This window comes from Falco rusticolus, chromosome 11 (assembly GCF_015220075.1).
Source record: "Falco rusticolus isolate bFalRus1 chromosome 11, bFalRus1.pri, whole genome shotgun sequence".
NCBI lineage: Eukaryota > Metazoa > Chordata > Aves > Falconiformes > Falconidae > Falco > Falco rusticolus.
The window spans coordinates 34,835,460-34,859,611 of record NC_051197.1 but is presented as its reverse complement, the minus strand read 5'-3'; the positions used below and the strand labels follow the sequence as shown (position 1 = coordinate 34,859,611).

General features: G+C 37.0%; 1 long non-coding RNA gene across 11 annotated transcripts in view; it reads left to right on the top strand.

Moving 5' to 3' along the window:
- Positions 1–24,152, top strand: part of LOC119155393 — a 64,464-nt gene that overhangs the window by 27,262 nt on the left and 13,050 nt on the right. For 4 of the 11 annotated variants that reach the window (XR_005106710.1, XR_005106711.1, XR_005106715.1 and 1 more), the window contains exons 2-3: positions 3,182–3,295; positions 3,615–3,747. This is a non-coding gene — a long non-coding RNA (uncharacterized LOC119155393). Of the gene's footprint in view, positions 1–3,181; positions 3,296–3,614; positions 3,748–9,011; positions 9,154–11,294; positions 11,409–24,152 lie in introns of all 11 variants that reach the window. The other 7 variants (XR_005106708.1, XR_005106706.1, XR_005106712.1 and 4 more) reach the window with 7 other exon arrangements.

Here is a 24,152-nt window from a genome sequence, read left to right as displayed (position 1 = left end):
GTTTCTCATTAATTTAATAATAAAAATGACATTTATAACAACAGTATATAAGATTAAAAATTATTGATTATTTTAAGTGTTATTCCAATCCATTTAGACCCAGTGGTGAAAGTCTGTTAAAAATAACACAACCTCCAGACTGAGAATATGGGAAGTAGAGGTGTAAAACACAGGCTTAGTCATCAGTAAGGTTTTCAAAATGCTCCCAGCTCTGATAATTACTGCTCACCAGCATGTAGCTGTCTTACAAACTCTGCTTATAAAAGCCTTTTTTTTTTTTTTTTTTTTTTCTTGTATGTGAAGCTGCCTTTACCTATCTGGTAACAGAGCTACCTAAATTCAGCCAAAGTCTTCATTCTTTCAGCAGAAACACTTATGTTTTATAAACAGAACACAGAAAACATTACGCAATAAAAACCTGAAAATGTTATTAATGCCCTGAATTGACAGGTTTGGGATTGAGGATAAAACACAACTACTGAGAGCCCTCTACAAGAGAGCTGCCAGGGCCCCCTGCCCTGCAGAGACCCCGCAGGCAATGAGCCCGGCTCGCTCCCCTCGCCCTCGTGTGCCCCCTCCCTCGGCCCAGCCGCACACCACAGCATCCCCCCTGCCTACCCAGACTCAGGCCACAAGGACAAGGACGTGGCACGGATTCTCAGTCTGAACCCATGCGCTGCCTCACAGCCCTCGCTCTTCCCCGCTGTCTGCTCCTGAAGACAGGCTTAAGAAAAAAAGGGCAGTTAATCCTTTGACTAACTAATAAAACCACTTCAGATCATCAAAACCGAATCTTATACAGGGACTGGGATAGTCAAGAACAATATATGAAAAAAACAGAGATTGCGCTGAGAAACAACCCTTATTACATCTGAGGTGAAGGACAGGGAGCATAAGAACAAACCTTGAACATTACACGTTAGTTACAAGCTTACATTTATTTTTCATTAATGTTCACATCCCTTTGTCTGATCCCACTATCCTTCCACTTGCTAAGTCTAGGCATTTCCTAAGTCTTCATAGCCAGACAGTATCTAAATGCTTTTTGTTCTTTTTAATGCATTTTACCATCCATCACTCAAACCTTCCTCATCTCACATTGCTGCTGCCACAAAATCCTCTTATCTGCTCTGATAAAATGCCACCCTCCTCATACACAGCTATTCCCATTTGGTCTCTCTTCCCAACCAGACCAAACCACCATCACAATTTCATTTCATTAGTACAAAAAGATTCTAAATGTTGGGTCACTACATGTACTAGATGTGAAAAAGTCTGCATGTACCAGTTTAATCCTCTTACTGATACATTTCCCCTGCCCCCCCTTCAAATTCTCATAAAGGGGATCCCAACCTCTTCCTGAACTCCACTCGCAGAAAGCAGAACTGCTTCACATTAACACATAGCTCAAGAGTGATTTGATTGACTGATTTCCAGAAATACTGCAAGAGAAGATGACTTAGTTCTGGAAGGACTACTAACAGCAGAGCTATACTGAAAAGAAAAGAAGGACTGCAATTACTGACTAGGTGAGAGACAGAGAACAGAGAATGAAACAAGAAACAAGATTTATGAATAAGGAGTTATAAACATGCTTTCTCTTATGCAGCTGGTAAACTCATTCTTCAGACTACCATTACAAAGGAATCTTTTGAGAAAAAACAAGTCATATCAGATTGTAGAAACACTGCAGCAGTTGAAAAACATTATCACTTGGTTTCTTTTATATAGCAGCCTGTTCCCTCACTCAGCTAACACTATTCCTATTTGAATGCTTTTAAAGATTACTTGAAGATAAAATCCTAGAATTCTTTCAACCCATAAAAACCGTTGAAAGTCAAAAGGAAATCTTGCATCCTTGTCTAATGCCTGTCATTTCAACAGAGTTCATTTGAATGACTGCATGTCCAGGCAATATGTGGCACAGGGCTTGGAAAGAAAGGAGACTTATGTTTTACTTGGCATTAGTACAGCATAAGTCTTTAGCATAAAATTTATTAGCATTAATGGGCATTATGTAATTAAAGCATTGTGCTTTAATTCCCTGGGGGGCAGTGGGGGGTGGGGGGTGGTTCATGTCTTATAAAACAGACAAATAACAAATGTGAGATTTTTCAAAGCTATTTGAAGAATTCAAACTTGCATGTTCCTCCATTAATCGAAATGGAGAAGGTGTAGCTAAACAAGATGGATCCAAAATTCTCAAAATGTCTTCCATGAAACTGCATAAAAGTTAATACTACAGACCAGTCTTTTTAAGCATATGCTATATAATTACAGCATTTTGCAGACCACAAGCTCTTCAAAAAGTAATTAGACTTGAAAAGCATAGATCTGAAAATATTTCTTTTTAGATGTAATATACCATACTTACTTGATACTAGACTTATTTACATGAGTTCCATTTAATAAAGTAGCTTTAACAAGCAATTCAGGTATTTGTTACTCGAGCCCTGGTATTTTCAATCCATCATGCCAAGAATTTAGAAGGCTTTGGGAATCCCATCACTTAATCCACTGCACTTCAGGGACAGGGGATAGTCATTTATGTAGTTCTTTGGGTGCCTTTGAACATTACAAGCTAAGGTTGGGACAATTTTCAGAGCTGTTGAAAAATTGTGGGAACTTTGCAGATTTCATCAGGATTGGTGCATGTTACCAGTAAAGATCAGACTATTACCTAGACCTGTATTTGAGCATTTAAATAGCATTATTTTTCTCTAAGACAGAAAATTGATTCAAAACTACACTGTGAAAAAAAAGACCAATGCACACAAAGTTTAGTATCTGTCTGCAGCACTGAAAAATAAGCGTAGAGCTTGTTTTCTGGCAAACTTTTGTTTTGTGTCTGAATAATCTAACAAGAACAGCAAACCAGAACAGCATGAAAAAAATTCCACAGACCTATGTATTTATGATTCTTAAATTACTGGAAATATAAGGCTTATTCACAGTATTGTGTCTCAGTTTAATATTCCAAATAATCTAATTTCATTCAGAGCTAACTTGAAGCACAGCATATTTTACCTGAAAATCATAATAAAAGAATTTGTACAAATAGTACAAAACCACTCAGACCTTTAGAGTGACACTAGTGATTTTTCCTTACGTAGTGTCAAGACCAATTATCAGCTGATCTATTGAGCTATCACCCAAAATCCTTTATTTCTTTGTCTTCTAGACAAATCACCACAGAGCTGCAGACCAGCAAATGAAGTGAACTGAGAGCAATTTGACCAACATCATCTGTGCCTGTTCCTCAGAAGTCGATGAAACATGTTATCGGGTCTCCAAGGTACATCCCAGAGATTAGTTGGTTGTGCCATACAATTAGTAAATGATTAAAACAAGCTGTTATCTTCGATTGTATTAAGATACTTGCAGCAGTAAGAGCTATTACATTCTACGGGAGAGTGTACCTTCCCAAATTATGTTGTTTATTAGCAATTCATTAACAATGTGCCACCTCAGCCAAATGATCAGGCAGCATGTTGGTCTCAGGTACAAGCAAAAGATCGTTATGAAACTCTGCCTTGTCTCATTTGGGCAAATCAAGTAAGTACATCTGAACCACAGATTGCACAGAAATATTTGAATGTTAGTTTTCATTTCAGGCTTTTTGTGTATTTTGTGCCAAACCCATAAGCCTTCTTCAGAGGAATCAACAGAACAGAGTAGAGACTGAATCAAACAGACAAGCTCTTAAATATCTCAACACGTCTTCTTTTCACAAGAACAAGACCCCAGGTAAATGATGTATTCTAATACAGCACATGAAAATCTCAATTATGGAGATCATCACTCTAGGCACTGTGTGCCATTTTATATCCCCAGCAAGATATTTTTCATCTCATCAAGAGTTTCCAAGGCTGTTTCTGTATATGCAAAAGAAATTTAAGGGTCCCCCAAAAGATCTGATAATTAAAAAAAACTAATCAAGTGGTCAGACAGACTGGAACTTGAGGATTATAGGTAAGAGGGATGAAATGAAGGCTTGGAAACTATAATTTCTCTTTCTGTGGTAGCAGCAGAAACAGCTGTTGTAGACTGGGCAAATTAAAGATGTGGCTGACTAAGCCAGCAGTCTGCAGACAAGACACTGCAAAAACATAACAGCAAGTCATCTGCACCCCACTTTTAAAAAAGCCAAAAGTGCTGACCATCTATTTTTCTCTCTTTCTTCCTGTTATTCTTATCTGTCATAAATATCCTCCAGCTGGTACCCTTCCAGCCCTTGCTCACCAGTTCTAATTTCCCACCCCCCATCTTGGGGAGTTAATAGTAATTCCTGGGACTGTGGACAAGTGCTCCATAGTGGGAGTTGTCAGCAAACAAGAAATTATGCTTCTAAAAGAACAGCAGATGAAATAACAGAGCTGCAGTTCTACGCATATTTTTTTTTGCCTATGAAAGTTGCTCATCAAACATGTAAAAACAATCTGCCCATACCGAACAATATTTACCATTCCTTGAGAGCAGTTTCATCTGCCCAGTAAAATCAGCATCTAGATACAGAAAGTTCTCTGATTAAAGGCCAGACAGATTGCCACCACTTTTTTCAGATATATTGGTTAAGCGTCTTGTAATTCACTATTTTTAGAAAAAATTCACTCTCTCTTCAGTTTCTAGTCTGTTTATCCTGAATCTTTTTAAAATAAGTTACAAATCATTGTGCCATGAATTAGTGAGATCATATATTGTCTTCACTATCAGAAAGTGATGAAGAATCTATGAAATATTGTAAAAATAAGTTACTTAAACAACAAAAGCAAGCTAAAACAGTCCTTTGTTTCTCTTCTACAACAGGTATGAACTTATTGTTGGAAGAAACATTATTTGCCTTGCTTAGACAGCTTTTACATCAAACAGTGTTGCCAACCTAGAATTTGCTTCAATTTATATTAGCATAAACCTGTGGACTATTTTTGAGCTCAGTTTATACATCATGAATGAATATTACCCAATCTATTTTCCCTATGTTTATTTGTATTCAAAACGTACCCATCATTTCAGATTTGTGGTAGATGCATTTTTTAAGTGCTGCCATTTCAGTACTGCTCTAAACAATGTTGTTAATAATGTTGCAGCATTGCATCTGATTTGAGGCACACTCAAGCTCTTTGCAACCAATTAGTCATTAAATACATTTCAAAAATGTTTATGAGATTCATGCCATAAATCTTTAACAGAAAGAAAATTGATCCAGGCAAATTAAGTGCCCCATTTCTTACCAGAAATTAATTTTAGGTGGCATGGGGCGTTTGTCTGTTGCCTTTACCTGAAACAAATCAATTGCCACTTTACGTTCTCATACAAACCTAAGAATATGAGAGAACAGCAAAAGAATTTTAAAGGTTAAAACCCATATTCAGTGCAGCCTCCTCCCCCTAGCCCCTCTGTTAGAGTGGGTATTTGAGGAGGTTCTTTACATCCTCCCACACAGTTTCTCTGTTTCATAGGCAGAAGCCAGCTGCTGGTTCTTTCAAGTCTAGTGGTTAGTTGACATTTACCACTAGTTTATTGTTTCCATCCTATCTCAGCAAAGAAAATAGCTAGAAAACTACTTTTGAAGATTGAATATTAAGTCTTTATATTTCTAATTCCCCCCAAACTGGAGGGACCTGCAGCAAGTTTTTTTGGTGGGGCATAAAGAAGGGACAAAAAGACTGTGCTGTGCACCAGCATAAGGAATAGGACCAACGAATCCTGGCTTTACTGTTACTATTCTCCCTAGAAAACACCTCACTGCAACTCTTGACCAGCAGCACTGATTTTATTTATATCAGTCTCTAAAAAATTATGTGTGAATTGTTGATAACATTTCTGACCTGAAAAACTTGGCAGCATTATTTAGCAACTGCCATAAAAAGAAAAAAAAAAAAGACAGTCCTGCATACGTACCTATGATAAAGTGATTCGATGGTAGGGATGGGAGAAATGAGAAAGACGTCTAAGAAATGCCACAGAAAACATTTTTCCAGAGCAAGAAGAACATCAAACCCACTTGAAACCTATATGAAGTAAGGTATTAAGTCCTGCAAATGACTGTGCAGCGCACCCACATGAAAGATTGCCACTGCAGTGTAACTGCCCACTCCAGACCCACACATGATGATACATCCCTAACATCTGATTTAGTTCCCAGATAAGCACACTCATACAGGTCTCTTTAAGGTTTGTCTTTCTGAAATTTATCTTGAAAAGAAACTCAATTATGAATTTTAAATATACTAAATTCTTAAACCAAAGTATAGACACAAACTGAAGATATTTTCAGATTAATGGGTATTTTGAACTCATAATAAAGGAAATATAGTTAAAGAGGGCTCTCCTTTAGGGCGAGTTCATGCATGAAGGAATCAGGAAAATAGAGGTGATCTGATAAGCAGAATTCCACTCCCCAAATCAGGAAACCAAAGCAGCCATACCGGTACTTGTTAACTGCCCACTAAAACTGAGCTCAGAAGTCTGTCAGCTGGTAATCCTGTTTTTATTTAATGGACTTTTAAAGAACAGAAATTCAGAGTACGTAGCCTTTTATCTGATGATATTTACTAACAGCTTAAGAGAGGTAACCTTAACAGGATTTCTGTAGACATGAAAAGGAACTTGGAACGTGCAATTACTGGATGGCTCCAAACTTTATCTGATGTGTTTAGGAGCCACAGAAGAAAACCATCCCAGACAGCTCAGTTCAGAGTGCCAGAAAATACCATACTGGTTTTTAATAGGTCTAGGTCAGGACATTTGAAGACATCCGTGAGTGAATATGATTTCTTTGCCCTAAATCAAGGTTTCCATGACTGAACATCACAGACACAGTTATAAAAATCATACTGGCTCACAACATCTGCAGGAACTCAGTAGTGCAGCTGTTCACTATACACGTGTTAAACAGGCAGCACTAAAAACTGTAAAAACAGGTCAAAGCAAAACAGAAAAGGACCCAAAATGAAGATTTTCACATACCTGAAATAAAATGTAGAAATGGCCTTTTCTCCAGGTCAGCAAGCTGAAAACATTAAGAGAAAAATCAGTTAGTAGCAATCCGCACACAATAGGTCTTGAGCATTACTTCCTTTTATTGTATATTGCACTTATGGGGCTCTAGACTTTTCTAAACAGTATCCAAAGCATACTTTCAAGTCCAGCCAACAAACATCTGAATGCACAGCAGCCTTTCAAGAGAAAGTTACAGCACTGTGACTTTTTAAACACAGACTGAAGTATTTCAGAGATCAAGGTATACCCCACTGCTACTTCCTCTTGTTGCTTTGAATTAAAAAGGAAGATCAACTTATCCAGAAAGCAGAATCTAATTAAAAATTATCTTTTCTAAAGAAAAAAGGAGAATGAAAAAAGGAGAAAAGCACCAATCTTTAAGCAAGGTGGAAACTCATCTGGAGATGGACGGCAGCGTCCGTTTCTTTTTGCAAAGTAATGATTCAGAAGCACAGCCAAACACACATGTAAGCGATGAACGTTAAAACATTAAATACTAGAAATGAGGTGCATCCTATGGGACCATGATCCAGCCATCACCTTCTTTTCCTCACTGATAGAGGCTTTAAAGAAAATCAGACATACCTGTGTTCAAGTACATTTTAAAAAAATATCTAATATCTTAGCATGCATGCTGAACTTTTTGAAAGACTACTGATTTCAGTTAGCATTTATACTTCAGAAGACACGCTGTAACAGTCAACAAAATTAAGCTAAGGTTTTGCACAATTTTGTATGAATGGAAGAAAGATTCAGGTACATCAGATTATTTTTTATTCTTCCATAAAGAGTCACTTTGGCTTTATGAACAGGATTTTCCTCACACTTTGTTCTCTCTGGTTTTGTATTTTTTAAAGCAGACCTCACATTGTCAACGGTAGGTCTAGTTTTCACTACGTGTAAATAAAGTGAAATTATAAGTACATATACAAGTGCACAGATAACAAGATGCTTTGCAAGACTCAGTGGAATAAATGCAATATTTTTCCATTGCTCCAAGCAGAGCTCTTCAGCCATAGCTACAGCACCTTTCTCTCCATCCATGTACAGTTGTTTCACTTCATTGCTACGCGCAAACTCTATACCATCATTGTATTTTTTACTTTACTAGAAACATGAACAGTGGATCTACGCATTACTGTTAAGACCGATTAAAAAATACTATCTCTTTCCCAGAGAGAGAAAAAAAATCTTGAATTTTTTTTTATTTTGCATTAGACTGAAGAGAGGTATGTCTAAATTTTTAAAATTTGCTATGACCTCCTTTCCCCGAAAGAAAAGGAAAGAGGAGAAAAACTAGTCACCCTGATCCCTTTCCAGATAGATAGTAGCCCAATCATTAAGACTTTCACACAGAGTATTGGAAATCAAGGTTTCCAGGCCTTTTTCCAACAGCAACATAGCCCTGACTTTCCAGAGGCACACCAAAAACACAAAGCTAGTAAGTAAGGGGTCTTTTTTCTTCTCTTCATGCAAAAGACCTTCCCAGAAAAGCATTCATTGAAAAAAATATTTCTTAAAACATCTTGTGTTTTCCCCACAGGGGAGAAAAAAACATAGATTTTCAAGCAGATAGTTACACTTTTGTATACATCTGCAGTTGCAGGGAAAAACTTCTACCAGAATGAGAAAAACACATTCTTTCTATAAATTCTAGTAATACCTTTAATCATATTACAAGCATTACGTTAGTTTGTTAGATTAACACAGTTAGACTTTTGGATCAGAGTGGAGAGAAAGAAGATTGTGATCCAACAAAAATGTTATAAAAACACTGCTGTTCAAAGCAAGCCAGGTATTTTCTTGTGCTTGAACCCTAACAAAGATGGTTTTCCTTAAGGCAGTTATTAGGTGTTTTGTCTTCACTTTTGTTACTTCTTTGTAATGGTAGAATATCAGTTCTACTGCTGTGTGAAATGCACTCTGTTCTTTTTCTTGTGAATAGCAGTTTCCTTAGGACACTTTTTTTGGTATTAGTAGTAGTTGCAATAGGATTCCTGTCTCTCAAGTTTGCATTTTACAGAAGACCAAAAACCTCAGAAGATGCATCACTCTGTGGAAGAAACACATGGGGCCAAGCTATTATGTCAGTATTGCACAAAGCACGGCACAGTTTGGTGTTCTTCCTACTCTGAAGGAGTCTCACATCAGGTAGTGGAAACTCACTCATGTATTTACTGTTGAACTGGTGGGGGTTTCTTTCAGTATCTCCCCTTTAGGCTCAACATACACTTTAAGATTCTGGCAAGACACCTGCTGCTGCCAAAGGGCCACGTAAGACGCAGATGTTCCACTGGACTATGGGGAAAGAAGGGGGCTGGTTACAGGAAACCCCCCTGCTCCCTTTCTCACACAGCCAAGTAAACTCCATTATAATTGATGCAATATGCAGAAAACAGGAGAGGGCTAATTGAATTTAAAAGTTATACATTTGTAGCCTCATTTAGGAAAAGCCCAGGGCTTGCCTGAGCATTTAGTAGTAAACCTAGACCACAAAGCAAAGTGAATGTTGAACTCTACATGCCCAGAAGGGAGAGAAAAGATCCTTTTCTCCATGCTGCTAAGCTCATGCTAGCACCTCCAGTCTTTCTTCAACAAAGTAGGATTCTGGGAATCCAGGAATCATCTCCATTTTTCTTATCTTGAAGGTGGAGCTGTATACTGTTGGCAGCTAATATAATCTTGATTACAAATTTATATTACAATAATACATCAGCATCATCACCTGAAATCAAGGTCCTGTTTTGCTACATCTTGTAAAAAAAAAAAAAAAAACACACAACAAAAAAACCCAAAAAACACCAACCCAAAAAAAAAAAAAAAGGTATTTTCAGCCTAACAAGATTAGGAAAATAGAAGTGGCCACACAGTTTGGGAACAGAAAAGAAACTCTTGTTTGGTATTCCTCTTCTGCCACAAGTGGCATTTGTAGCTAGTACTGGAGGAGCTTTCTGCCCTTGATCAACTGCTCACTAAGGCATTTAAAAGCATTTAAATGATCTCAAGTGATAATTTAAAACAAGATAATCCACAGCCAGAATATCCACAGCATTTAACAGAATCATGTGTAGAAGGAATCCAGGATCAGCCCCCAACCCAGTTATGAACATGTTCAAGAAGTTTGAACACACACACACACTTAATCATATTATTCTTAAATAATACCAAAAAGATGGGAACAACCACAGCTAAAGTTGATCCTACATTCTTTGTTTTTATTGAATACAAGCATCATTAAGCTTTTGTGTCCTATAAAAGCAGCTCAGGGGAGACCTTATCACTCTCTACAACTATCTGAAAGGAGGTTGTAGTAAAGTGAGCATCAGCCTATTTTCCCAAGTAACAAGTGATAGGACAAAAGGAATCTGCCTCAAATTGTGCCAGGTGAGGTTTAGATTGGATATTAGGAAAAGTTTCTTCATTGAAAGGGTTGTCAAGCACTGGAACAGGCTGCCCAGGGAAGCTGTGGAGTCACCACCCCTGGAGGTATTTAAAAAGATGTGTAGATGTGGTGCTTGGGGAAACGGTTTAGTGGCGGACTCGACAGTCCCAGGTTAATGGTTGGACTCCATGATCTCAAAGGTCTTTTCCAATGCAAATGGTTCTGTGATTCTAGGAATGCCAAGTGATAATCTTGGCTATGTTACCTTATATGATGCTTTACATACTAGTTAATTTCCCCTTTACATGGGATTTGAGATGTCATTATTACGTCTTCAAATCTAAGCACTTCTCACACTCACTTGAGCAATACGAATGCATTTAGAGATTGCAATCCAAAACAGTTCCCTTCATACTGTATACACACATCACTACAACCACATTGGAAGTATTTCAACAGATACAACATGGTCAGACAGCCAAATCATATCCTTGCTGTCCAAGAATTACAGCAGCACTCCATACAGCAAAACAGGAACATCTGGAATTCTGCTCTTGTGAGGGCAGCTGGGACTACACCGCTACATCAGGAAGTGAACTGTGCTCTCCTTGGGGTTCTAATGGTTATAAAATATACTCAGGGCTTTTAGAAGCAAAGCAACAACCATTTTGGTTACTGAAGGAATTACTTGTGTACAAAGCATTTATTAAAAAAAAGCTCTGTTAAGTGCATAATACATTTGTATGACATGGAGAAATCGCGAACTTTCACTCTATGTTTAAAATTAGTTGAGCAGGAAGAATAGGTTTTTTACTAACTCATGTTCTGATCTTATTCAAAAAAGAGCTTGGGAAAATGCTAGCCATTACATCTCTCAAGTTGTACTTTGCTTTCATGTTATTCCTCACAGAGGCGTAGTGGCAACAAGTGCAAGAAAAATTACTGACTTCTCTTCAGTCACACTATTGTACAGCAGGGAAATGACCACTTGCAACCTTGATCCATGCTAGGTAAATCAAGCCAGGTGAGATTAGCTTCTTACCGTAACAGCTGCCATGCCTGCTCCAGCTTTTTTCCACCCCCATGCACATCCACACCTTTACTGTTTTTTCTGTCCTGTGCCAGCAAATCTCTGGACTGTGGCTCACTAAATATTATGTTACTGCTCATTTGGCTTCATGGACGCCCACTATAGGCACTACATACTACTCAAATACTACCTGACTATTCTGTGTGAAGTACATGCACACTGTCCTAGCATCTCCAAATGCTCTTAATCAAATTGCTAGTTAATCCTTGAACTTTCTGGTTTCTTTCTACATATTTTTCCACTTCTTTCAGCAACTGATTAATTTTTCTGCTGATTATGCTGTTACAATAGTTTTCAGAGTACAGAAAAAGATTAGATGCAACATTACTTTAAAAACCATAACTCCTTCTTCCATTCAGAGTCTTTGAAGCGGTATCTTTAATAATACTACAGTTAAGAGATCAGTAGAAGCCCATCTCCATGAAGTATATGTTTTCTGATCTTGAGGGCACAAGTTATGCTGATAACGAAATCAGAATACTGCTTCTGTGCTATTCAAGTTGATAGTTTCAAATCTATTAATAACTTAATATGGGCAAACATATGACCATTTCTGAAATATTCTTTTAAAATATTTTTAATTTCAAAGGATTCTCCTGTTCTTAAAAAAATCATCTGGTACTTATGCCCAATCCCTCTGAGCATTATGAAGACATTTAGGCCAAGTGGGGGAAGGTGATGCAAATACACTGCAATTTTTTCTAGCATTTTGCTTAAATTACCTACTAGAACATGTTGCAACTTCAAGACCTGAAGATTATGGCTATAACATTAAACCACTGGTCTTTTCTTTCAAAGTCTGTGATCCATCACAGGTATTAGCAATTTGTTTTGTGAGCAGCTGTGACAATACCCCTAAGCTTTTCCTGATTCTTACTATTCTTACAGACACTTCCACTAACTTGAAGGAGATTCCATCCATAGGTGATTAAGCTTTAGGTAAATTCTGGTTTTCTATGGGTTTCAAGAACAAGTGGAAAGAATTCCTAGCTTGCCAAGCCAAGCTTTTGTAATGAGGATGCTAAGAAAGAAATCATCATTTTTCAAAAGTGACAAACAAAACTGTAAGAATTTTGAAAATAGACAGTCCCCTTCAACAGGATTTTCAGCAACTGACTTAAGATAGTTCTACATTTACAGTAAAGGCCTCTCCTGCCATTCTTATTGCACATGGAAAGACAACAGAAATGGAAGTTGTTACCCAAAACTCACACTTTTAGGTTGCACATATGTGTAAATATTATGTGATAAGCCATGAGCTGTGTGTGCAGACACACACACAAGTCTGTCTGCAAAACACTGAAGTGGGCAAGTTCAGCACAAAGTCAGAGGCCTCTATAGTTATTTGAACTACTGTTTTTTTTTCCAGTAGTGGGTACACAATAGGTTGTTTTAAACACTGTGACTAACCATCGTGAGAAAGCATAGTCACACTAAGCCAAAAGATTTCATAAGTAATGATTCCTCTGAGATAGCAAGGAACAAAAAAACAAAACCAAAAAAGTAGGAACTGAAGAATACAAGAAATCTCAGTTTTGTTTGCATGATTTCTGCTGCACTATCAAAAGACTGACAAAAATAAAGTCTTAGTACATCGGCAAGGCAGTGAGAGAAGAAATTAACAACAAATATAAGAAGAGGAAATAAAGGGAAGCCTTTCTCAGTAATTGTACCCTAAGAACCAGAATTTTGATGTTTTACTCATGACATTTCCAAGTAATAAGAAAACAATGATCTCTACGAGAGAAGCTAGTAGTGCAGTACCCCAGCATACTCCAAGGTTATACCTGTTGCACTTTCTGTTAGAAGTTGATAAAACATAACCTTACAAAATTTATAACTTATAAGCATATTTTCTAGTTCAAATTCCTGGACTTCCCAACAAAGAAACTTTGTTTAAAGACACTAAAGAGTTATTTGAAGAAGCCCCTCTGCCCCTGCCAAAACTAAAAAGTACCAACTGTGTAGCCATACACGGTGGTTTGAGTGAAATCTTTCTTCATTAGTACTCAGAAGGGAATAAAATACAGACAATTGCTTTCACTTGGCCAATGTACCTTTTTACATTTTGACTGTTCTGATCAGATTCCTTCCAAAACCAAAGCAGTGATAAGATTTCTTTTTGCACATTCTAGTACTAGGTTTTGGAAGAACCTGAATTTTATGTGAATGCACAGATTCAGTAGAAAGCCATTTTGATGATCACAGATTTGAAAGATTCTGCTTCAAAGAGGTAGCTACACATGAGGGATACCAGATAAAGATAATTCTCAATAAATACCTTCTAAGATCCCAAGTTTCTAAATTAATGCAGTAGCTTTATTTTGCTTTATTTCTCTTTACCTTCAGTACAAAGTAGATCCATGTCATATTTTCTAGCAGAGAAATACACATTGAATTTTAGGTATGATTCATTTTCACATGAGAAAAGGCATACATACATGCACTCATTTACCACACTCAGAATGTGAGGCCTGTATTTATAAAGAGAGACAAATTTTCTGAAACCCCCTACCTATCCCTTTAGCAACTATTACTATTTAGTTTTGATTTCTTCAAAGAATAGAAGTTGGATTTACACTTTGCTAGCACTGCATGACGATTTTGAGAAGAGTCCATCCACTTAGCCAAAACTGGAAACAGCTAGCACATACCTGGTAGAGTACCAGCCTTATATACAGTGAACCAGTTTAAAGAAAAAAAAAAAAAAAGCCTAAGTGCAATTTACAAAGGCCACATTCTTTTATTTGCATTTATTTATATATAATTTATATATACTATAAATTATATGAATATAAGTTATTTATATTCAGTATAAAGAAATAATGGAATTATTACGAGAGTCTCTTGCTAGAAATGGCAGAGCACTTTGAACAAGTTTGACTTACACAGCATTTCTTCCCCTCTTTTGAAACACGTGCTTAAAAAGAGCTTCACAATTAACACATTGTACACATTTTGCTAGGTTCTCAAAGATCAGGAACTGTTTCTGGAAAGACTCACTCCAATTTGGCAAACAATTGCAAGCACACACTACAGCAAGGTGTACTGAATGTTTGGCTTCTGTGAGAGTACAGAAATATGCGCTTACCCACAGTTAAGTTCAGTACATAAACCTAGTCAGTTGTAATTTAAAAAGTGAATTTAAAAAAAAAAAAAAAAAAAAAAAAGAGACAGCAAGGGAAAGGACCAGAAGTCTAAAAGGCAGAGAACATTACAACAGCCGGGTGGAAACAAATGAGATATTATAACCCGGATGCAGTCACAGGACTATGTGTAACTCTGTTACTGGTACACCAGTAGCTTCTGGTGAAATTCATTCTGTGTGCTACTTTAGCAACAGTATAAAGAAGCATATTCAAAAGCCCCTGAGCACAAAGAAAATATAGTCATGACTATTCACAATAGCGAATTCTGTACTGAAGTGTGAATGGGATGAGTTAAGCAAAATACAACCAGCCTCCCTTTGCTTGGGATCTTTGTAGTGACACAAGCCAAGCAATCTAAACAGAAAATGTCTGTCTGTGCTAGGAGGGGAAGAAATAAAACGCCTCAAAAACAAAAACTGCTTTCCTCATTGAAGAATGGTAACTTTGGACAACATTTGGCACCACAGGTTCAAAGGGCTGTTTTATCTGCATTGGAAGTACAGAGCCAGAGATTTTACACAGTATTCCCATCTCCATGGTATTGCTTTTTGTGCCATTAATGGCATTTAAATTATAGACCTGCTGCAGCCATGTAGTCAAAACACCACATCACCCGATAAGACACTGTATTATAATGTCACTGTGTCTGTGTTTTAACTGTTCTTTCATATACTGTACTTCTCATCAATCACCCTCTTTCTCTGCCAAAGAATAGATACAAGATACAAGTCTATCTTTAGACTGCACTGAAATTTCTTAGATAGCTGCAATACTTCATTCATCACGGCCAATGCTCCTGTTTACACCACTGAAATTTTTAGAGGTACAAATAGTACAGACCTAGATAAAACATTCCTGGAGAATTTTAAATGAAAACATAGGATATCATTAGGGAAGCCAGTAGAAATAATGCACTTTAACTTCTAAGCTAGATCTGTTGGGATTTTGGGTTTCTTTTGTTTTTTAAATATTAGGTAATTTTTGTTTCCACTTTCAGTAAAATATTCCAGGATGTACTGAAACACTTTTCCAGAAGCAGGTATTTATTGACCTGTACATATGTACATTTACTTAGAACAACAAATATTGATAAAATTACAATTGCACTTTGACAGCATCTTAAAAGAGAATAGACTCAAATTTCTAAACTATTGTGTAACAAAATCCAAGACCTTTATTTTTCTAAATTATTCTAACAAAATTGTACTGGTCATATGTAGTCAATAACAAAGTTAGTTAACGAATCTGGATTTTTGCCCTGTGTTCAAAAAGTTTTCATCTCAGAAACACAAAGCAAGTTGTTTCAAGATCACAAAACTGCTTTGGGCAGGGGAATGGGTGGGGGGTGTCTGCTCCTACAAGCTGGTCTACTGTTTACTGTCCTCAAACAGCCAGCTCTACTTAAAGTATTTTTTTATCTAATGAAAAATTTTCAAGATTTCATGATTTCCAGTTCTCTGCAATATAACATGTGTAGTTCATCAATATGAACACTCAGACCCTCAAGTTAGCATTTCAAAGTATTCGTAAGAAGTAGAAAAAAATCACATGAAGTTACAGTCAGCTAACTTTATTCTGTATTTACTTATTTTTTCTAATGCCATATAGATTTTTGCTTATTAAAAGCATAGTCTCAAATCAGAAGAGCAAAATACCAGGAATCCATCAAGTTTTTTGACCATGTTCTAAACTTGCCAAGACTATCTAGGGCAACTGAACATATTAAACAGTTCAACTAAACTTTTGTTTCCACTGGACAGGAAGGAAGAGAAAAAAAATTAGCCTGCAATTTTCCTTTGAAATGTTGAAATTATGTTACTTTTATTCCCAAATGAGAAGAGTATTTTTTAAGAGTGACCTAACTTCTTCATGTCTTTTCATTTTCCCCTCCAATGTAATGTCTTTTATTTCCCCCCTGCACCCCATTTTAAATGTCATCCAAAGCTACCCTGATTTGGCACTGGATAGCAGATTATGAAAGCAAACAAAACTCCCCTCAGCTATTCACTCACCCCTTCTCACAGTTAAAGTACAACAAAATTCCCACCACACTATAGGCACTGGAGAAAGTTATGCACACATAAGTAGATCCCAAATGTATTTTTTTTTTCTATAGTGTCAGTAGTAAGAGAGAGGTATGTATTTTTCCTGACCTTTAGAAGAGAAAGCTCAGAGCATACTTTGGATATACAAGTTCCTCTCAAGCAACTGATGAAAACGTGTAGAAGTAGATCTTTAAAATCTTGAGCTATCCAAAATATCTTTATCAACAGAAGTGCCTTTGGAGCAGTTCCATCAAGCCACATTGATATATACACAGAATAACTGAAATCAGACACACTCCTGAAATAAGTGAGGACCTCACCTAGTCCAATGTCCTGCTCAAAGCAGAGCAAAACCTGGCATTACCCTGTGCTGAATGCCTTCTCCCATCAATTTTTAAATATCACCAAGAATGGAGATAGCAGCCCCTGCTGACACATCAGTAATAATCCAAGGCAAAAATTTAAACACTTGTTTAATAATAACTCTACATATAGGCTTACATTATCAGTCAGTGACTAAAGTGGAAGAGCATCTACGTTTCAGCTATAGCATTCAACTGTTCTTCATGACTTATGATCTCCCTGTGTGAAAAGAAATAGTTGTGGTATATCAGATACAACCCCATGGTAACTCTTGGTAAATGCTCTCAATTTAGTCTAGACCACAACATAATGGTGTGTTAAATGACTTAATGATCACTGAATCTAGCCATGGATGATCCTTTGAAGATACTTTTAGGTTTTGCATCGTTTTAATCTGATCACATTCATCAATCCTTACTAATATTTAGTTTCTTTTAAACCAATGTCATTCACTAGAACTGCCTCAAAGGCTCTTCAGAAGTTGGTGCAGTCAGCCTAGACTGGATTCATTCCAAGTACTGATGGTTTGTTCTGACCCTTTGATCTGAAAATCCTCTTTGCACAGAAGCTGAATTTCCTAAATTCAACTTGAAAAGTCAGCATAAAAATTCCCATTTAACTTCACTGAGAGCAAAGTAAAGTAACATTAGGCCTTTTTGAAAACCTACCCTGAAGACATACTGTTTAGCCCAAAGCTAACCCTGGAGCAGCTCACTGTTTATAACTGAATATAACAAACCTCCAGAGCTGTCTATTAAAAGATACTAGTTTGATTGCTTAAGAACTGGAGATCTACATAGGGCTTGCATCTTGGGGTGCAGTAGATCTTGAAAAGATGTGCTATTACATGATAAAGACTTAATTCATGCTTGACTGCTACCTGGCTGCAATTTGTGTTTTGGGTATAAAATGAAAGAGCTTACTAGAGAAACACTAGAATACCTTCCCCTCTATCCCTGCTCTGAACTGGGAAATCAGGCCCATTTTTAAATTTAGTGATGTGTCCCTGTAGGCTTCATCAATAGAAATTCACTATTATGACAGAATAGTGAGAAGACTGAGAGGGAAAACCAAAACCAAGTGAGAATGATCTGTACATTCTGTATCCCTTCTTAAAAATCACGAGTTAGACTATATGTTTCTGTGATTGTCAGGAATATTAATAATTAGATATATTTTTATATACTTATTTTCATATCCTCTTCCATTTTAAATCCAAGAAAAATGCCATTTATTATTCACTTTAGGGTGTATCAAAGTGAAATGGGTATACTACTTTTTCAATACATGCATTCTTCAATACTTGTATAGAAAGACAGAAAATTAAATGCTTACGTCAGTAAATTTTCAAGCAGATGTTATTTATAGAGTGCTGAAGGAAACAAAACTTTACAAAAAATTGCAAAAATGTTTGGTTTGCTTCTCAACTACCTAGAAAGTTTTTGCTCTGGGAGGTTCAACAAACAGATAAAAATATTTGATGTTGTAAAATAATATTTCACTCTCTACCTTCAAAAAAGTTTATTATGCTAGTGACTCAAAGACCACCCTTTATTCAGATCTGCTTACATTTAGTAATGTTCACAGTGACCAAATTTTGAATTTCCTGATGACATATTTCTATGTGTTCATTTGTTTTAAGTATTTCAGATATATTTGCCTGTTTTCTCTAAATAAATTCTTTGCCTTCTTCCATTTTTCAGCTTGCATGCAAGGGTAGCACAACTGTCTGTAATACCCAATTTGTATATTCAAAAATCCAGTCATACATATTTAATAATTTCTTGCATAGTCAAGTAGCAAGCATGTGTATTCAGAGTATGTAATGGGACTGAAGGGGACAATGAAATAAAAACTGTCCACTCTTGAGTTTTTCATTGCTTATCATCACTCAGATGTGTACAGTTGTAGAGAAACTTGCAGCAGGGCTACCGTACCTATGATTTTTAAAAACTATTGTAAATTTAATGATATAAAAATCAAACAAATTAAAATAAAATTTAAGCTACTACAGTAGAGAGAATTTCCATATCAGTTTAATAATTAGTTTTATAATCAGACAATTTGCCATATATACTCTCTAGAGTGAAAATGAGATTAGCATAACCTATGAACTATTTTGCTGAGCTCATTGAGACCTCTCTTTGAAGCTGCAAATTTTGACACACATTTTTAATCATGTATCTGGCAGTTAAAACATAATCACCTTTCATTGTTAAATATCTAAGGACCTATGTCTGATTTGAAAGAAGTATGGAGACCCATACTTCAGGAGGAAAGAAACCAAAACCAACCCCAAGAATACTTGTCACATAGAAGCATCTGTGCTTGCATTCTGCTCCTGAAATAAATGTCTCTATTACCTGATCTAGGACAAGCATTCTTTTCCAATGTAAGAGAAGCAGGAAATAACGTGAATACAGTATGATGAAAAAGCCAAACCTAAACAGAATCACATCTCAAGTGAATATCTGTGAAGAGTTTAACAAGAAATTACATAAATGGTGCACTGAATTGCCTCCAGTTTATAATTACCAACTTGTCATAAGCCACAGACACATAACCCCTTGTGATGCAATCCACATTGCCACAGTTCACAACAGGATAGCTCCCAAGGTGATTCTTTCCCTTTTTTCCTTCTCGCAGTGCATTTTTGCAACGTATTTCTGGGTTTTTTCATTGGCATCCAGCTGGAAGCATGCTTCTGCTGTCAGCTAGTATTCCCCCCCAAAGGGAATTTCCCTTTCCATGAAGGGGAAAATGTAGGACAATGCTGCAGTGGCAGGAGAAAAAGCAGGGAAGGTGAAGGGAAGAAATACAATTTGAAACAGTAGTTCTACCTGACCTGTATTAAGCAGCATCCATCTTAGTCATAACAGCTCTTCAGCTGCACCTCATCATAAGCTCTTGCACACCACACCTCTCACAAGAATGGACATGTTTTCCATGTTTCTGGACTCTCAGTCTCATTTTACATAAGCAACATTTGTTCTCCCTCATTGTCTCAGATTAACAACAACAAAAAAATTAAATGAAAGTCAGCAAGACTCATACTATAGCACATTTTTACAATTAGTTTTTGCAAGTATCCCTAAAGGCATCTGAGAAAGGAGGAACTAGATTATTTTCAGTTACCTGATCTTCTGAACGGTACACAAAAAATATCACCATAAAGTTTCAGTAATAAAGCAGACTGACAACATAAGCAGGTGAACATTGATAAGGAAACTCAAAACACATGGTTAACTCCCTCCAAAGTCAATTAAAAAGGAAAAATCTCTCCCTAGAAAATCCCCATCTGAAAAGGAAAATCCTCCTTTAAGACAGGCTCTAGTTGGCATACCTGGGGCAAGAAAGCTGTATAGCACTTTTTCAGGTTCAACTTTGCCTATGATTGAGGCTTAAGACTCCCATACCTTGAAGGTGGATCATAACATTATCAAAATAAAGGTTCTCGAACTTTGTTTTGTTTTTAAACACAGGAGGAAAACTGCCTTGAAAGTTATAGGTTAACCCCACTAGTAATTCTCTGTGTTAATAATCTTAACACAAGAAATATTATTCAGAGCTATTTCCCATCATTTTAACTCAAAAAAAATTGCTCGTAAGATATAATAAACCTCCTTGTTTTCATTTGGGCCATCCAACTACTTGCTGGCAGAGTTATAAAGAGAAATAAACTTCGTAGTTTGATACATAGGATTATTTTCTTTTATGTTCTCAGGTTTACTTTCAGTGTGGGTTAGATAAAAGCTAATTTGCATTCTAAAAGTCCTGCTCAGACCCTCGGGTACATACGTTAACATTTTAACCTGTCAAAGTCATGTGCTTAAATAATGGGTTCATACATTAGATGTCTAGAATTAACAGCTGAAGCTAATATAATAATTGATAATGAAGGCAGACTTTGTGGCTCTGGTTTACCTGTTAAACCTCTTCCTGGAGAGCTATCCAGCTGGAGAAATCACAGATTTCTTGGCTTTGCCATGTCACGTATCACCCAGGAGCTGTCACTTCAGCAGAAGGAGCGATATCAAGTTAGGCTTAAGAATAAAGCGGAACACCCAGCAAAGAATATATTAGCCACCTGATTAAGGACAAGAAAAGTCAACCAAACCCCTACAATCATTATATCCTTTTTCTAATTGCAGGCAGAGGGGTGGGGAAGGCCTGAAGATAGGTTAGAGGAACCAAAGGACTGAAGTTACAGAAATAATAAATGTTGCAGTTATCTTCCAAACATCTCTACCCAAAATATCCATAGAGATTTATATCTAGGCAGCTATATATATAGTGCTTAAAGAACTGCATACATAAGAGGACTCTTAGAAGTCTGCAAGTTGAAGAGAGTGCTTCTAAATTAGATGGAGGAATAGACAGATTCATAGGCCTAGAACTGCAGCCTTGAAACTTCAGATTTAATGTTGCTGCCATTACAGCAATATGACCAGGAACTCTTACCTGGAGTTTGGCCCTGAAAACACTCTTCTCCCAATTGAAAAAGCAGGAGGGACTGTTACTGCCTCCCGCAAGGAATACCTTGCCCACCCATGGCATGGAAGATGTGGATTCAAATTCCAGCTTTACCAATGGGATTCTGAACCCAATTCTCCCCGCTACCTACAACTGCATAGTCTGACAGAGATATGCCCTCAAATGCCTCCTCAATAAGCTTTCACAATTTGCAAAGAGCAGGTAAATGTTCAGTTGGCAGTAGAGAATACACTTAGCTACTCCTTGGTAACTGAGACACCGACTTCCCTGATCTTTGGGTTTTGCTGTAACGTCTGTGCTCAGGATTGGGCAGCGCAGGGGAAGGCAAAGGCACATGCTCCTTCAGCCGGCTGCGTGAGACTCACTGAAGCGAGGCCAGCAGGGCACTTCTGCAGAGGGGTGCTCAGCACCAGCCTGGCCTCCGCAACACAGAAGTCATCTGGCATGTATTTTGGTGGCCAGAGGCTTTGGGCACCTCTGTAGTGAGACAAGCACTGAGGAGGGTGTTTTGAGGATTCAGATTTTGAATTTAGGTACTATGCACTAGTTAAGCACCTAAGCCAGCTGTGGAACACATTTAAACAAAACAATGCAGCTTGATCAGGTTTACACTAGGCTAATTTTGTAATGATTATTTTAAATGCCTACTAAAACCTATTTGCATACTGTAAGTGTGATTGGAAAATCCATTCTATTTTTTCTCATACAACCAAATGGCCTTCTGTATTTTTGAGAAGGTCCCTGGAATCTATAAAAACCAGAAATAAAAGATGTATTTACAATTGTGAAAGGATTTGTTTGCACATTAGCTTCAGTATTATTTTTCTGAGCTTAGTTGTAATATTACACCATTTTAATTTTCAGTATGCCAACAATGTACAGACATCATCTGGGTGGTGAAAGCTAGGGGCAGTTGAACTGCATTATAGGTGCTCTGCTGGTTGTCATTCTGTGCATGTGCAAGGCAGTCTAATGTTGATGCTTAGACTTGATTGGCAGCAAAACGCTTTGTTTAAAACAGAAGAATTTCTAAATTCACTGAACTTAAGTATTGGCAAGTGAAGAACTGAATGACAAATACCACAGTAGCTGAGCATAAAAGCATTCCGTGTCATATAAGGCATCAAAAGGAAACAAAATAGGACCTTGCTAGTATTTGAGACCAGGGACCAGTTTAACTCCTTGACCATGCAGGATGACGAGACATTTGTTATGTAACAGCAACTTCAGATGGTGTTTTTAAATCCTGCCATCTCTCCACCAAAGAACAGAAGATTAACTTCTACAGATTCTGAGAGACAGGGATTGGAGCCAGCAGCAATATTTAGCACAGAGTGACTGATTGCTGGCACCATCTAGTTTCTCTACATCAGGAATCTGGCAGCCTGGTAGATGCTTTTCAAAGACGCTGATTAAATAATTTATAATAATACTACACAAAGGTTCAAAACAACACAAGAAAGAATGAGAAAGAGTAGGTCCTAAACCCCAAGACTACATTTATTTATTTATTTATTTAAAGACAGTGGGGGGAAAAATCCTGGGACAAACGTCAAATCTAAGAGAAAGCAGACCCTTTCCATCATTCAGCTTCTATGCATCTCTGACAAACATCTAATATAAGTTAAACACGTTAGGCTCAAAGAAGCCATAATGCAAGAAAGACTTAATTCTTAATTTTTATGATACACGATATAATTTGCAAAGTACAGCTTTTTCTGACTAATAAAACCATCCTTATTTCACTTAAAATTGTGAAACTCCAATGAGTCTTTGTAATTATAAAGACAGTGAATTTATACTCAATTCGCTACACATAAGGAGTTCTGAACTACAGAAACTCCAATTCATCACCACCCTGCTCTGTATGAAAAACTGCTGACCATTTGAGAAAGGCAACCATGTCTTGTTACTGAATGTCGAAATGGAATCGGTTGATGATATGTACAAGCTTTGATTCCATGTGCATTGTAAAATTTTACTGGATATACCAGGCAAGAAAGCATATTCTCTTGAATTTGGAATCTTTTTTTCAATTTGCACAGTGCAACTTTCTTTCCATTTGTCTGAAATCACCTGGAATACACTTTAGGAGCTACTCCTGTCACATTTGGTTTGCTCAACACAGGCTCAATCAAAGCAAGGATTTTCAAATGCATGACCAACCCAACCAGCTTTCTCATTTATTCGGTCTTTTCAGCTACATGCATGCGCAGTTACCGAAATAGAAAATTACCTACGTTTACAGACAGCTAATTCATAGGAGTTTCCCAATGGATAAAATAGAACATAGTTACATGCTTTTTCCTACAATCCACTTAACATCATATTTCTCTGCCTCTCCCTCAAAGCCTTGGCTGAACAGTCTGTATAGACACATTTTCTTGGTGAAGAGGTCCTAGGGCTATTCTGCTGTTGATTCCTTCATGATCAGCCTTTGTGTTTTGTGATTTCATCCAATAATTGAAGTGTAGATGCAAGGGAGACATAGTTGCCTATTTATATTAATCGTATTTCAAAGGTTTTCCTTTAAGGAGTCTTACATTCTCTTCTGCCTAGATATATTTAGGGGGTTTTAACTACACATTTTCCACTTCTTTTATGCAAGGCTATGAAGGACTGTATAT